The sequence below is a fragment of the Belonocnema kinseyi genome, chromosome 5 (assembly GCF_010883055.1).
Source record: "Belonocnema kinseyi isolate 2016_QV_RU_SX_M_011 chromosome 5, B_treatae_v1, whole genome shotgun sequence".
Taxonomy (NCBI): Eukaryota; Metazoa; Arthropoda; class Insecta; order Hymenoptera; family Cynipidae; genus Belonocnema; species Belonocnema kinseyi.
The window spans coordinates 116,062,760-116,073,861 of NC_046661.1; the positions used below are offsets into that span (position 1 = coordinate 116,062,760).

The 11,102-nt window shown below is 33.1% G+C and overlaps 2 protein-coding genes across 3 annotated transcripts in view; one reads left to right on the plus strand and one right to left on the minus strand.

The window, feature by feature from the left end:
- LOC117173121 (homologous-pairing protein 2 homolog) overlaps positions 1–8,140 on the minus strand; it is a 9,411-nt gene extending 1,271 nt beyond the window's left edge. The window contains exon 1 of one of the 2 annotated variants that reach the window (XM_033361514.1): positions 7,952–8,140. The gene's annotated coding sequence lies outside the window, so the exon portion shown is untranslated. Of the gene's footprint in view, positions 1–5,471; positions 5,523–7,951 lie in introns of those variants that run through there. The other variant, XM_033361515.1, reaches the window with a different exon arrangement.
- LOC117173120 (MAD2L1-binding protein) overlaps positions 1–11,102 on the plus strand; it is a 66,417-nt gene that overhangs the window by 45,920 nt on the left and 9,395 nt on the right. The gene's annotated exons all lie outside the window — the stretch shown is intronic.

Genomic DNA, 11,102 nt, shown 5'->3' on the forward strand with positions numbered 1-11,102 from the left:
TATTGTTTTAATTGAAAGTGGCTGACGCTAATTCATTGCACAAGACTTACTTTATTCGTGTACTAATTTTGAGCACACCTTCTTTTAAATTGCTAAAGATACCGCAGGCGATTGAAAAAATGGGAAAAAGAAGGAAAAATGCGAATAACTTGGTAAATATTAACATTTTGAACAAATACTTCTTATTCATTTTGGAGTATACCTGTAATAGAGTACCTTTTGTCTCTTAATAATTTTCGAAAAAATCACTTGTTATCAATAAAAAGGGCTTTTTATTGTTATAGCCCACTCCGCTTTTGTTTGTTCACGCCTGAGTGCTCGCCTGAGTGACAGCCGCACATTCCGCGCACCCCGTGCAGCTCTTTTAGACCTATATGCGGCGCGGCGTCAATTCTCAGAAGGGCGATAGAAGGGAGGGCTATTAAAGGGTTTCACTGTATTTGAAATCTTTGAAATCTTCGGGAAATAATGTATATCCTTATTAAAAATAAAATTTTTTTTTAATTGTTGAAATCTTTGGGAAATCATTAAAGTGTGTGAAATCCTTTAAATCTATCCAAAATCTTTGCAAAGTATTTCCTAAACATTTCAAATATTTTATGAATATTTGATAATATTTTTGAAATCTTTTAAATCTGTCCAAAATCTTTGCGAAATATTTTTAACATTATATAAATATTTTATAAAATTTTTTTAACAATTTAAATCTTTGGAAAATCATTGTAGTCTTTTAAATCTATCCCAAGGGAGGATCAAACTTTTGATTTTTCAATTGTCTTCAATTTCATATATTTGATAATATATTTTTAAAAATATTTATATCTTGAAAAATCATAGAAATCTTTGTGAAATCTTTTATATCTATCCGAAATCTTTATGAAACATTTGAAATAATTTAAATCCTTATAAAATATTTGACAATTTTTTTAAATTGTAAAAATCTTTGCGAAATATTGTATAAATATTTCCAATATTATATGAATTTTTTATAATATTTTTTGAATGACTTGAATCTTGGGAAAATTGTTGAAATCGTTGTGAAATCTGTTATATCGAGCCGAAATCTTTGTGAAACATTTGAAATATTTATTAAATATTTTTTTAAAAATTTTATCGTTGAAAGTTTTTGGAAGTCATTTAAGTGTGTGAAATCTTTTAAATCTATCCGAAATCTTTGCAAAATCTTTAAAATCTTTGTGATATATTTGGGAAATCATTGCAATCTTTGTAAAGTCTTTACGAAATATTTCAAATATTTTATAAATATTTGATCATATTCTTCAAAATCCTTTCATGTTCATGTTTGGAAAAGCATTAAAACGCTTTGAAAATATTTTTGAAGTATTAGGTATATTTTCGAAATTATTGAAATCTTTGCGAAATCTTTAAGTCTTTTGAAATCTTTTTAAACTATCCGAAATATTCGCGAAATATTCCAAATCTTTGTAAAATGCTTAGAAGATCATTGAAATCTTTGTAAAAGATGCAAAATCTTTTTGAAATATTTGTGAAATTTATGAAATCATTGAAGTCTTAGCGAAATCTTTTCCATCTATTCGAAATTTTTGTGAAATTTTTTAACCTTTAGGAAATCATTCTAATATTTGTGGAATCTTTAAGAAATATTGAAATATTTGGTAATATTTGTGAAATTATTGTAATCTTTGTGTGGGACATAGGAGTCAAACGGACCTCAGCCTGCGTGCGTATGGATATGGATGAAAGGACCCCTATAAACGGGCTCTCCTGGGTGATTTGAAAAGGATCACTATAAACGGGCTCTCCTGGTATGCATGATTGCAGTATGATAGAAGACCGAAAGAGTCTAGCTAACACGGGCCTTCTGGATCCCTGGGTCGAGGTCCGACTCGGTCAGATTTCCAGTTTTTGAAATCGGCACAGGAATAACCTGCGACCAAGAAACATCTCTCCGTTAGTATGATCGCCTGCGAAAGGGTATTCATTGAGTGTCACGCTCAATGCTACCACCCCCCTAAGCCATGGGTGTACGAGGTACCCGGACTGGGTGCTCACTACAGAGCAGTTTTAACTTTTCAGGAAAGCTACCTAGAGGGCGCTCGAAAGAATGTCCCCAGATCAATTGGCAAGAATCAGGACCTCCTTCTGTAGGGGAGGCGTCTTTGTATTTGTGGCAGCCGACCCATCGACTAAAACTTGGCTGCACAAGACTGTGGTTGAGACAAGGCCTTGGAAAGGTGCAACTCTTAAAGTGGATAGAGTTGAGTTCCTCCAAAAGATGTTGAGGGCCATACTTCACTCAAGAAATTCCGTCCCATTAGCCGTACATCTTTCCAACTAAAAACAGTGGAAAGACTCGTGAACATTTATATATCCGTGATAAGGTCTTGTTAATCTACTAAGACGGCCCTAAGCACAGCAGTTAACCTAATCAAAGAACAACTGAAGCAGAAAGGCCTCGCGATTGGAACCTTTATGGACATTGAAGGAGCCTTTAACTACACCTCTGGAGAGGTGATCAGGGCGACCATGATCGCACATAGTGTGCCTAGTGCAGTCGTGGTATGGACCTGCTACATGTTGGCCAATAGGAATCTAACCACGAAAAGGGTGACACCACTTTATGTGGAACCGTTGACTCGGGATGTCCGCAGGGAGGTGTTCTATCACCCTTGTTGTGGTGCCTGGTAGTGGATGAATTGCTTCATCTACTCACGAGTCAGGGCCTCCACGTTATAAGTTATGCGGACGATATACTGGTTGTCGTGCGCGGTCAGTATCTGGATGCGCTCTTCGGAGTAATGAAGCAAGCCCTAAGAACAGTAGATTCATGGTGTAAGAGGACTAGACTTTCAATCCATCCGAGTAAAACGGATACAGTTGTGTTCACCAGAAGGAACAAGTGGGAAACCACGAGTACATTGAAATTGGCTGGACAAATACTGGAAATCAAAGGAAGAGCCAAATACCTAGGTGTCATTCTGGATATATCACAATCAAGACCATGGATGCGAAGGCGAACTGGAGATTAAATATGGCAAACGATAGCACTATCTCGACAGCTATGCGTATAGCAATCGAATGAATGGAATGGGCTTCACCTATGCGATGGAGTCCTACACCTCAGTTCTACAACCTGAGATTATGACCATGCTCCAGTACGCCTACAAGGCAAAGGAGTATGGCAATAAAAGAAACATTTGTATCTGCTCAGACAGCAGGGCTCCTATAATGGCCTTGAATGGAAAAACGAGCACGTCGCGACTAGTTTGGGAGTGCTTTGAGGCACTGAATAAGCTAGCGAAAGACAAGAAAGTCTCTCTGCTTTGGATCGCTGAACACAGCGGCAAGTGCAATGATATATCGGACAAGCTATCAAAACTAGCAGCAAAAGAAAATTTTACTAGACCTGAGCCAGTTGTAGGCATTTCCAGTAGGTTAGTCACTGAAGATATTAACAGTTGGCTGACCGAGGAACATCAGGACGAGTGGGGTTTGGTCTCTGGCTGCAGATAGGCTAAAACACTCTTGGGCTCCAAGCTAAATTCTCACCGAGCGAAGGAATTACTCAAGCTCGGGAGGAATGAAGTCAAAGTCCTAACAGAAATGTTTATAGGACACGAAAACATCCGATACCACAGGCATAAGATAGGACTTGAAGAAAGTCCCCTCTGTCGTCTATGCGGAAAGGATAATGAGACTTCTACTCATATCCTTTGTCACTGCCCTGCGATTGTGGGGAAACGTGTAATACTCAAAGGCAGTCGCTGCAACAATGAGTCTGAAATATCAGCTAACAGCGTGGCTGTGGTTGTCTTCCTATGGAGAGAGCTATGGGGTCACGCTTAAGGCTTATAAGGGTACGCAACGGGATCACCCAATCGTCAGGAGCTATTACTGTCTCAACCAAGAATAATAATAATAATAATAATTAGTATAATTATATAATTATAATTAGAATATAATAGTTATATATAGTATAATAATAGTATAATATAATAATATAATTAGTAATAATAATTAATAATAATAATAATAAGCCTCGGTAGCTCAGTTGGTTAGACACTCGAACTTCACCTCAGAGGTCCGGGATTTTTACCGAGGTTCTGGTGGTTTGGAACCCACCTTAAGCTGTAGGTCCCCCCATCGTGTACTTAACTGCAACCCAGCCCGTCAATGATGGAGTAAAAACCAGGCTTTGTCCAATATGTCTGGGCAGCCTGCTCTCATAAGATCACTTGATTGCATTATAAAAATGCGTCCGTGACTGATGATATATATCGGGACAGCCCCGTGCAAAAATGATCAAATAAAAAATCCAACTCTAACCAAAAATGCCTTCCACATGTTGGGCAGTATAAGCCTGTGACAACATTTCAACACTTACATTTTTTTAGTAATGAAGCCTCGGGGCTCAATTGGTTAGACACTCGGACTTCACCTCAGAGGTCCAGGGTTCGATCCCTGAGCCGGTACCTCTGGCAATTTTTCTATGTACCTTTACCTAGATTCTGGTGGTTCGGAACCCACCTTAAGCTGTAGGTCCTCCCATCGTTCACTTGACTGCAAGCCAGTCCGTCAATGATGGGGTAAAAACCAGGCTTTGTCCAATATGTCGGGGCACACTGCTCTCATCAGATCACTTGATTGCATTATAAAAATGCGTCTGTGATTGATGATATATACCGGGACAGCCCCGTGTTAAATAATCAAAATAAAATCCAATCCTAACCAAAAATACCTTCGAAATGTTGGGCAGTAACCATCGTAAGGCTGTGACCAAAATTAATTGTTTAAACAATTAACCCTAGACGGATCCTATACATTTTTTTGCCTTCACCGGCTCCTGTGGGTGACAAATGTCCTTGTGCACAATCTTTTCCCTTCATCGGCATCAGATGTTAGTATACACCATTCTCTTCATGTTTAATGTCGGAGAGATTGGTGTATATAACATCTTGTTTCAATGAATTTAAAATGTTGAAAAAAAATGTTTAAACAAATAAAAATCGAGAAAAATCGTGTTTTTGACATTTTTTGGAAAAAATCATGTCATTTCGTTTCTAATTAATTAATTTTAAATTTTTAAACGCCATTTTGATGGGGACAAATTTTAATTTAAGGTGGTGTAGCTTATAATTAGGTTGCTTCCAAAAAGTATAATTATTTAAACATTCGAAGTTAGAACATTTTAAAAAATAAGGAATATCTTAAGCACGGGCAGAATGCTTATTTTTATAAATAATTTGAATATATAATAGGTCAATCTCTTTGTTTTCTGATGCACAATAAGAAGGTTTCATTTGAATAAAGATAAAAAAAATTAAGAAAGAGTTTTTTCTATGAAAAAGATAGGCAAAATTCATCGGAATTCAAAAAAGAAGCCTTTTCTAAAAGAAACTATTTTTATTTTTAAACTTATTCTCGAAATTAAATTAAATTAGAAAAACAATTAATTACAATAAATTTTGCAATAAATAAGCTTAATTTACTTCGGTGCAAAGGTTGCACAAGACCGCCCTATGTTCGTCGCACACAGGTCGGTTGCAACTTCTCTCTCTTTCCTGGGACACTGTAGTCACAGCATCGGCACTTTTTAGTTCGTATATTCTCGACAACTTTGATAAAAAAAACAATGATTAATTTATTATTTATTAATTGATTTATTATTGGAATTTATGAGCACTGTATGAATAAAATTAAAGAAAACAACTTTACATTTATATATATATCACATTTTTAGTAATTTTTAAATATAATTTTCACTTAAATTACAAAAAAGTCAATTCGAAACATTAAAATACTATGATATACTGTAAATATACGCCAAATGCGTTCATTTACATGAAAATGTGAAATTGACTTAATGTGACGAAACTCGAACGTAACGGATCCTCTGGGGAACAAATGTGCCCCAAGCGCTTAGCATTTGCTTTTTACTTAACAGACAGCGAACAACCGGCAACGTCTGCACGTTAGGGTCTGCACCAAAAAATCAGAGATATTTGCTCAGGAGAATTAATTGAATTTCGCATGGGGCACATTTGTCCCCCGCAGGATCCTTGTAGAGTTAATTTTTTTAAATCTTTGGGATAATGTATAACCAGGTTCATCCAAGTAAAAGTTTAATAAAATAATAATATCTTTGGGAAATTATTTCTCGTTTGTCATCTTTGTCAGTAAGCATAACGAAAATTTATTTTCGTTTTCACAAACAAAATGTGCTTTCCTGAAGAATTATTTCGTCTATAATAACGAAAATAAGTCCGAATTGTTGAACTGTATTACACCCAGTAAATACTTTAACCGTAGTGTATTAAGGTTCTTAAAACAACTCGAGTTCTCGCCAGATACATAATACATCTACAAGAATGCATTGTTTAATATAATATTTTAACCACACATAATCTAAAGGCATTATCTCTGCCAGAAGAGATCAATTTTTTTTGACATACAATATAGCTAACGTGTTGCATTTCACAGGCACAAAAAACACTCGGTTTTCAATTGCAAAAAGAAAAGAAGAAACAAGAACATTTTTTCGAATAAACCTCTGTTCCGGCCGACATAACTGCCTTTAGATTATTTGGTTAAAATATTACATTAAAGAATGCATTCCTGTAGACGTATTACGTATCTGGCCAAAACCTGAGTCGTTTTAAGAGCCTTAAGAGATCAACGTTCTTCGAGGTTCTCACTTTTTCAAGACGAAAATCTAGTTCTAATTAACACCAAATGAATTAATGAAAAAAAAAACGGAGAAGACTTTATTTTCAATGATTTTATATATAATTCTTCTTGTAATGGAGGATTTAAAAAAAAATTTATTTGATTAATTGAGTTTTTGAAAATTTAGATTATATAAAAGTTTGTAAGGCGATTTGATAAAGAGGGATTAATTACTCGAATTTTTGTCGTATACTAGATTAAAAATAGTGAAAAATATTGCTGAATATTCCATTGATTATAGGGAATCTATGATTGAAAATTATTCTATAGAAAAAAATTATAGTGTCGAGAAACTACATAGGAAAGATTTATTTTATACCATTCATAATCTCATGAAAATACACAAAAATAACAATTCTGCCTAAATAAACTTTACACAGCTAAAAAATCTGTGATTTTCCTTGATATCTTAAAAATCTCTTAAATCGGAAGTCCTATCAATCTTAATTTTTTCGCAATGAATTGTTGAAATCCGCGGAAATCCATAAAAGTGAAATTAATTTTATCCCGTAAAGTATACATTATTTGAAAGCACTTAAATATAAATGAATTAAATTTACTCATTAACGTTGTCAAGAACAAATGTTTCAAAGTTCTCTAGAAATATATGAAATCTCTTCTTTAAACCCCCGAACGAACTTAAATATAATAAAAATTTTAATTATTTATTAAAGTTCTCTAAAAACCCGTTTAAATCTTTAAACTCGGTAGGAATCTCTTGAAATTCAATGAATTGTCATTTATTTTCCAAAGTTCTTTAAAAATTCCTTGAAATTATTGGAAATCCTATACAATTCTTTAGAATCCAGTAAGTATTACATGGTCGTAAATTGAAAATGGTTCTCGAATATTTTTAATTGTCAATTCAATTTTAAATAATTCCATTCTAAAAGTTACTAATTTAAAACTGTTGAACTTTGAACCGTACTAATCGATCAAAAAAGTTTAGGATATCAACATTCGAAGGAGACATTTTACTTTATCACAAGCTAACCTCACTTCGTCAGATGCTGAGGGCAGGAACAATGGAACGAAATACATGCATCTAAATTTTAGTCTTGCAATATCTTCGTGATAAATAAGCATTATTATCATTTTACTACATAGTTTTTCATGAATAAAAACTAATTCGCAATAAGCCTTTCAATTTAATATTATTCAATATATCCAAACTCACATATAAGCAAAATATAATTTTAATATTATATATAACAAGTCGACATTTAATAAAAAAATAACTTACCAGATTAGACCAATTATCAAAAATGTTTTAATCAACAAACACAGCTTGAACCTTCAAAATACTCTGGCAAAATTCATGAATCAAAGTAAAACAAACCACTCAAACAGACCAACAGAAAATTTCACGAATATTGTTCAAAAACAAAAGACAAACTGGTGAAACAGCACACTAATGCCGCAAAAACAGCCCTAACCAGGGATGTGCAGGTAGGCGTAACTGGAGGTTCTTTTGCGTGAAATACCTAAATCAAATATTTGACGTAGAAACATGTAAAATACCTAGTAAAGTACGTAACAGGATGGCGGACCTACAGAACTGTGCATAACCGCAATTTTTTGAATTTCTGTTACGGGCTTTCGTAGGATTTTTTTCCAATGCCAATATTCAACTATATAATATTCCACTAAACTGAAACAGAGCAAACACAAAAACACTTAAGGCTACTATAAATTCCATGGTATGAGGTTAATTTTAAACGAATAAAAGTAAATAAAAATAATCAAAATCATACAAATGTAGCGCAATATTTTTTTTGCAACATAATATTTAAGAATGTTGCTTGTAAGCGCCTTCTGGAACACAGCTATGTAAATAATTTTCAAATATTGTTGCATTTGTTCATTTAAATATTTTTAATTCATATATTTTTTAATTTATATGTTTTTGTTATTATTATTATAATGAAATATTGATTAATTTAATATTTAATTCCTTAAAAACTGATCATATGTTTTTATATTCAATTTTGTCAATATATTGTACCTAATAAAATATACACTGATAAAACAACTTTTATGTAACTATGCCATTTTTTAAATTTATTTCAAGTAAATATTGCAATGGGAAAGAAGGTTTTAGGTGTTATATTTGTGGAGGTAAACAGGAAACGCATAACGTAAAGTCGCATATACGCGTAATTTACATCGTGTAAAAAACTAGGCATGTAAAATACCTAGTAGTTAACTGTAAAAAACTGCGTCAATTACCTAGGGTATTTAACTTACCCATCCCTGGCACTATCTGCTTCTCAAGGTTTTTTCATTCCTCTTCTTGCCGGCAATTAGATATTTTCAATTCAACCATCAGCTAATTTCGCTTTGTTAAAAACTGAGGGGAAAACAATGGATCAAATATATGGAACAAAACTTTATTTCTGTAATATCTTTGTAATTATTAATTATTATTATAAGATCATTATTTCATTAAATAGTGATTAAAAAATACATCCTATTTTCCCAAGACACTTATATAGAAAAAATTACCATTCACGAAGATATTAGCAAAATAGGGCAAAAATGAACTGACTCCAATGCATTTGATCCCTTTCTTTCCCCTCGGCAACTTACGAAGTGAATTTAGCGGTATATTACCTCTCTAGTCTTCTACGTCCTTTGTCGTATATTACGTCCGAATGGAAACTTTCAGTGCGCATGGGTCAATTTCGAAAAATACATCAAATCTATTTTTCTTCGCGTGGGTCGTAGTTGCAGTGTTCACTTTTTAAGTTTTCATTGCAGTATATTGTAAAAAAAATTTATCAAGGGAATTGAGTATTCTATCATTATGTCACACTCGATCGGTAACGACCTGATCTATCAGGTCTTACCACTTGGTGGACTGAAAAGTTTCTAATTATATAGGATTTTACCTAAAATTAATTTTTTTAGACGAAAGTAATTGAAAAAATGTGATGTGGCTTTTCTTTTCCGATAGAAAAGCCATTTCTTAAATTATTGTTAGCAATTTAAGAAGTGTGCTATTTGGAAAATTGATCAAGAAAAAATATAATTTTCCGTGACTGAGGTTAGGTTGCAATGTTGTGGTAGTTAGCGGTCAAAATTTTGGAATGTTGGTAGTGCGTTAAAGTGTGTTTTTCAAAGATGTCAAACGGTTATTTTTGAACTTAGAAAGGTACAAGTAAAAAATATTAAATACTGTAATCCTATTCAGAAATCTTGTAAGATTTCTTGAAAATCGTTAAACTTCTCCGATTTTTTTTTAAATCCCTTCAAATTCTTTGAAATCATTTAAAATCTTTCGAAGTATCTCGAAATTGACTAAAATTAATTGTAATCGCTTAAAATCTTCCAATTTTTCTTAAATTCCTTTAAATCGTTTGAAAATCCTTAAAATCTTTGAATTTCTTTTAATCCCTCGAAATTTCTTAAAAATCATTAAAATCTTTTTAAATAGCATTCAATAGCTCGTTTCACATTCTTTGAAATCACTAAAACTGTCTTAAATTCTTATCAAATCTCTTGTAAATCATTCAACCTTTTTGAATTAGTTTTAGATTATTTTTTTATAATCCTCTAAAAAGAAACTTCAAGATCCATAGTAAATTCTTAAAATTGAGTTCTTAAGGGCGTTGATTCATTCCGACTTTCATTTTTTTTAATAGGTACGGCAATGATTCCAAATATATTTTTTCCGAAGGATTTGTGAACGAAAGATTCATTCCGACTTTCATTTTTTTTTAATAGGTACGGCAATAATTCCAAATATATTTTTTCCGAAGGATTTGTGAACGAAAGAATACCCGAATACTTGTCGAATACCCGGGAGTTTGCGAGATCCTCGGATCAATAAAATGTTGAAAAATCATCGTCAAGTTCGCCACTTTTTTTTATAGGTTGTGATTTTTCTTCGGAAATGCGTGATAAATTAGAGCTTTACATACATAAAATGTTGCTAAAACATTTTTGCAAAATTTTCATTTTTTGAGTCATTATTGTTATTTAACTTTTTTAGCATTGTTCTCGCAATTACTTTTTTCTCCCGATCAGTACTAACGATCGTCATAATTTTTGGCGTGTTTCGTTAAATATGTTCATTCTATGAACAAATATTTTGATACAAAAGAAATTAGGGAACTCGCATATCAACAAAAGTTGTGCGTGTTTTCGTGTTGACGTACCGAGTTCCATGCCGCGCGACGTACGATATTCACGACGTTGAAGTATTCCACAGATATGTATTTCAAAGTTGTGTAATCAATTTAAAAAAAACTAAGAGTCATAGTAAAAAAGTAAAAACACCTCTGCATTCGTCTCGGAAATATCTAGATGTGTATTTTTTTGTTTTTTTGTAAACCCATTTTTTAAACAATTAGAGCATTTGTTGTTCAGCGCACCGAGGGGCAGGGGGGGGG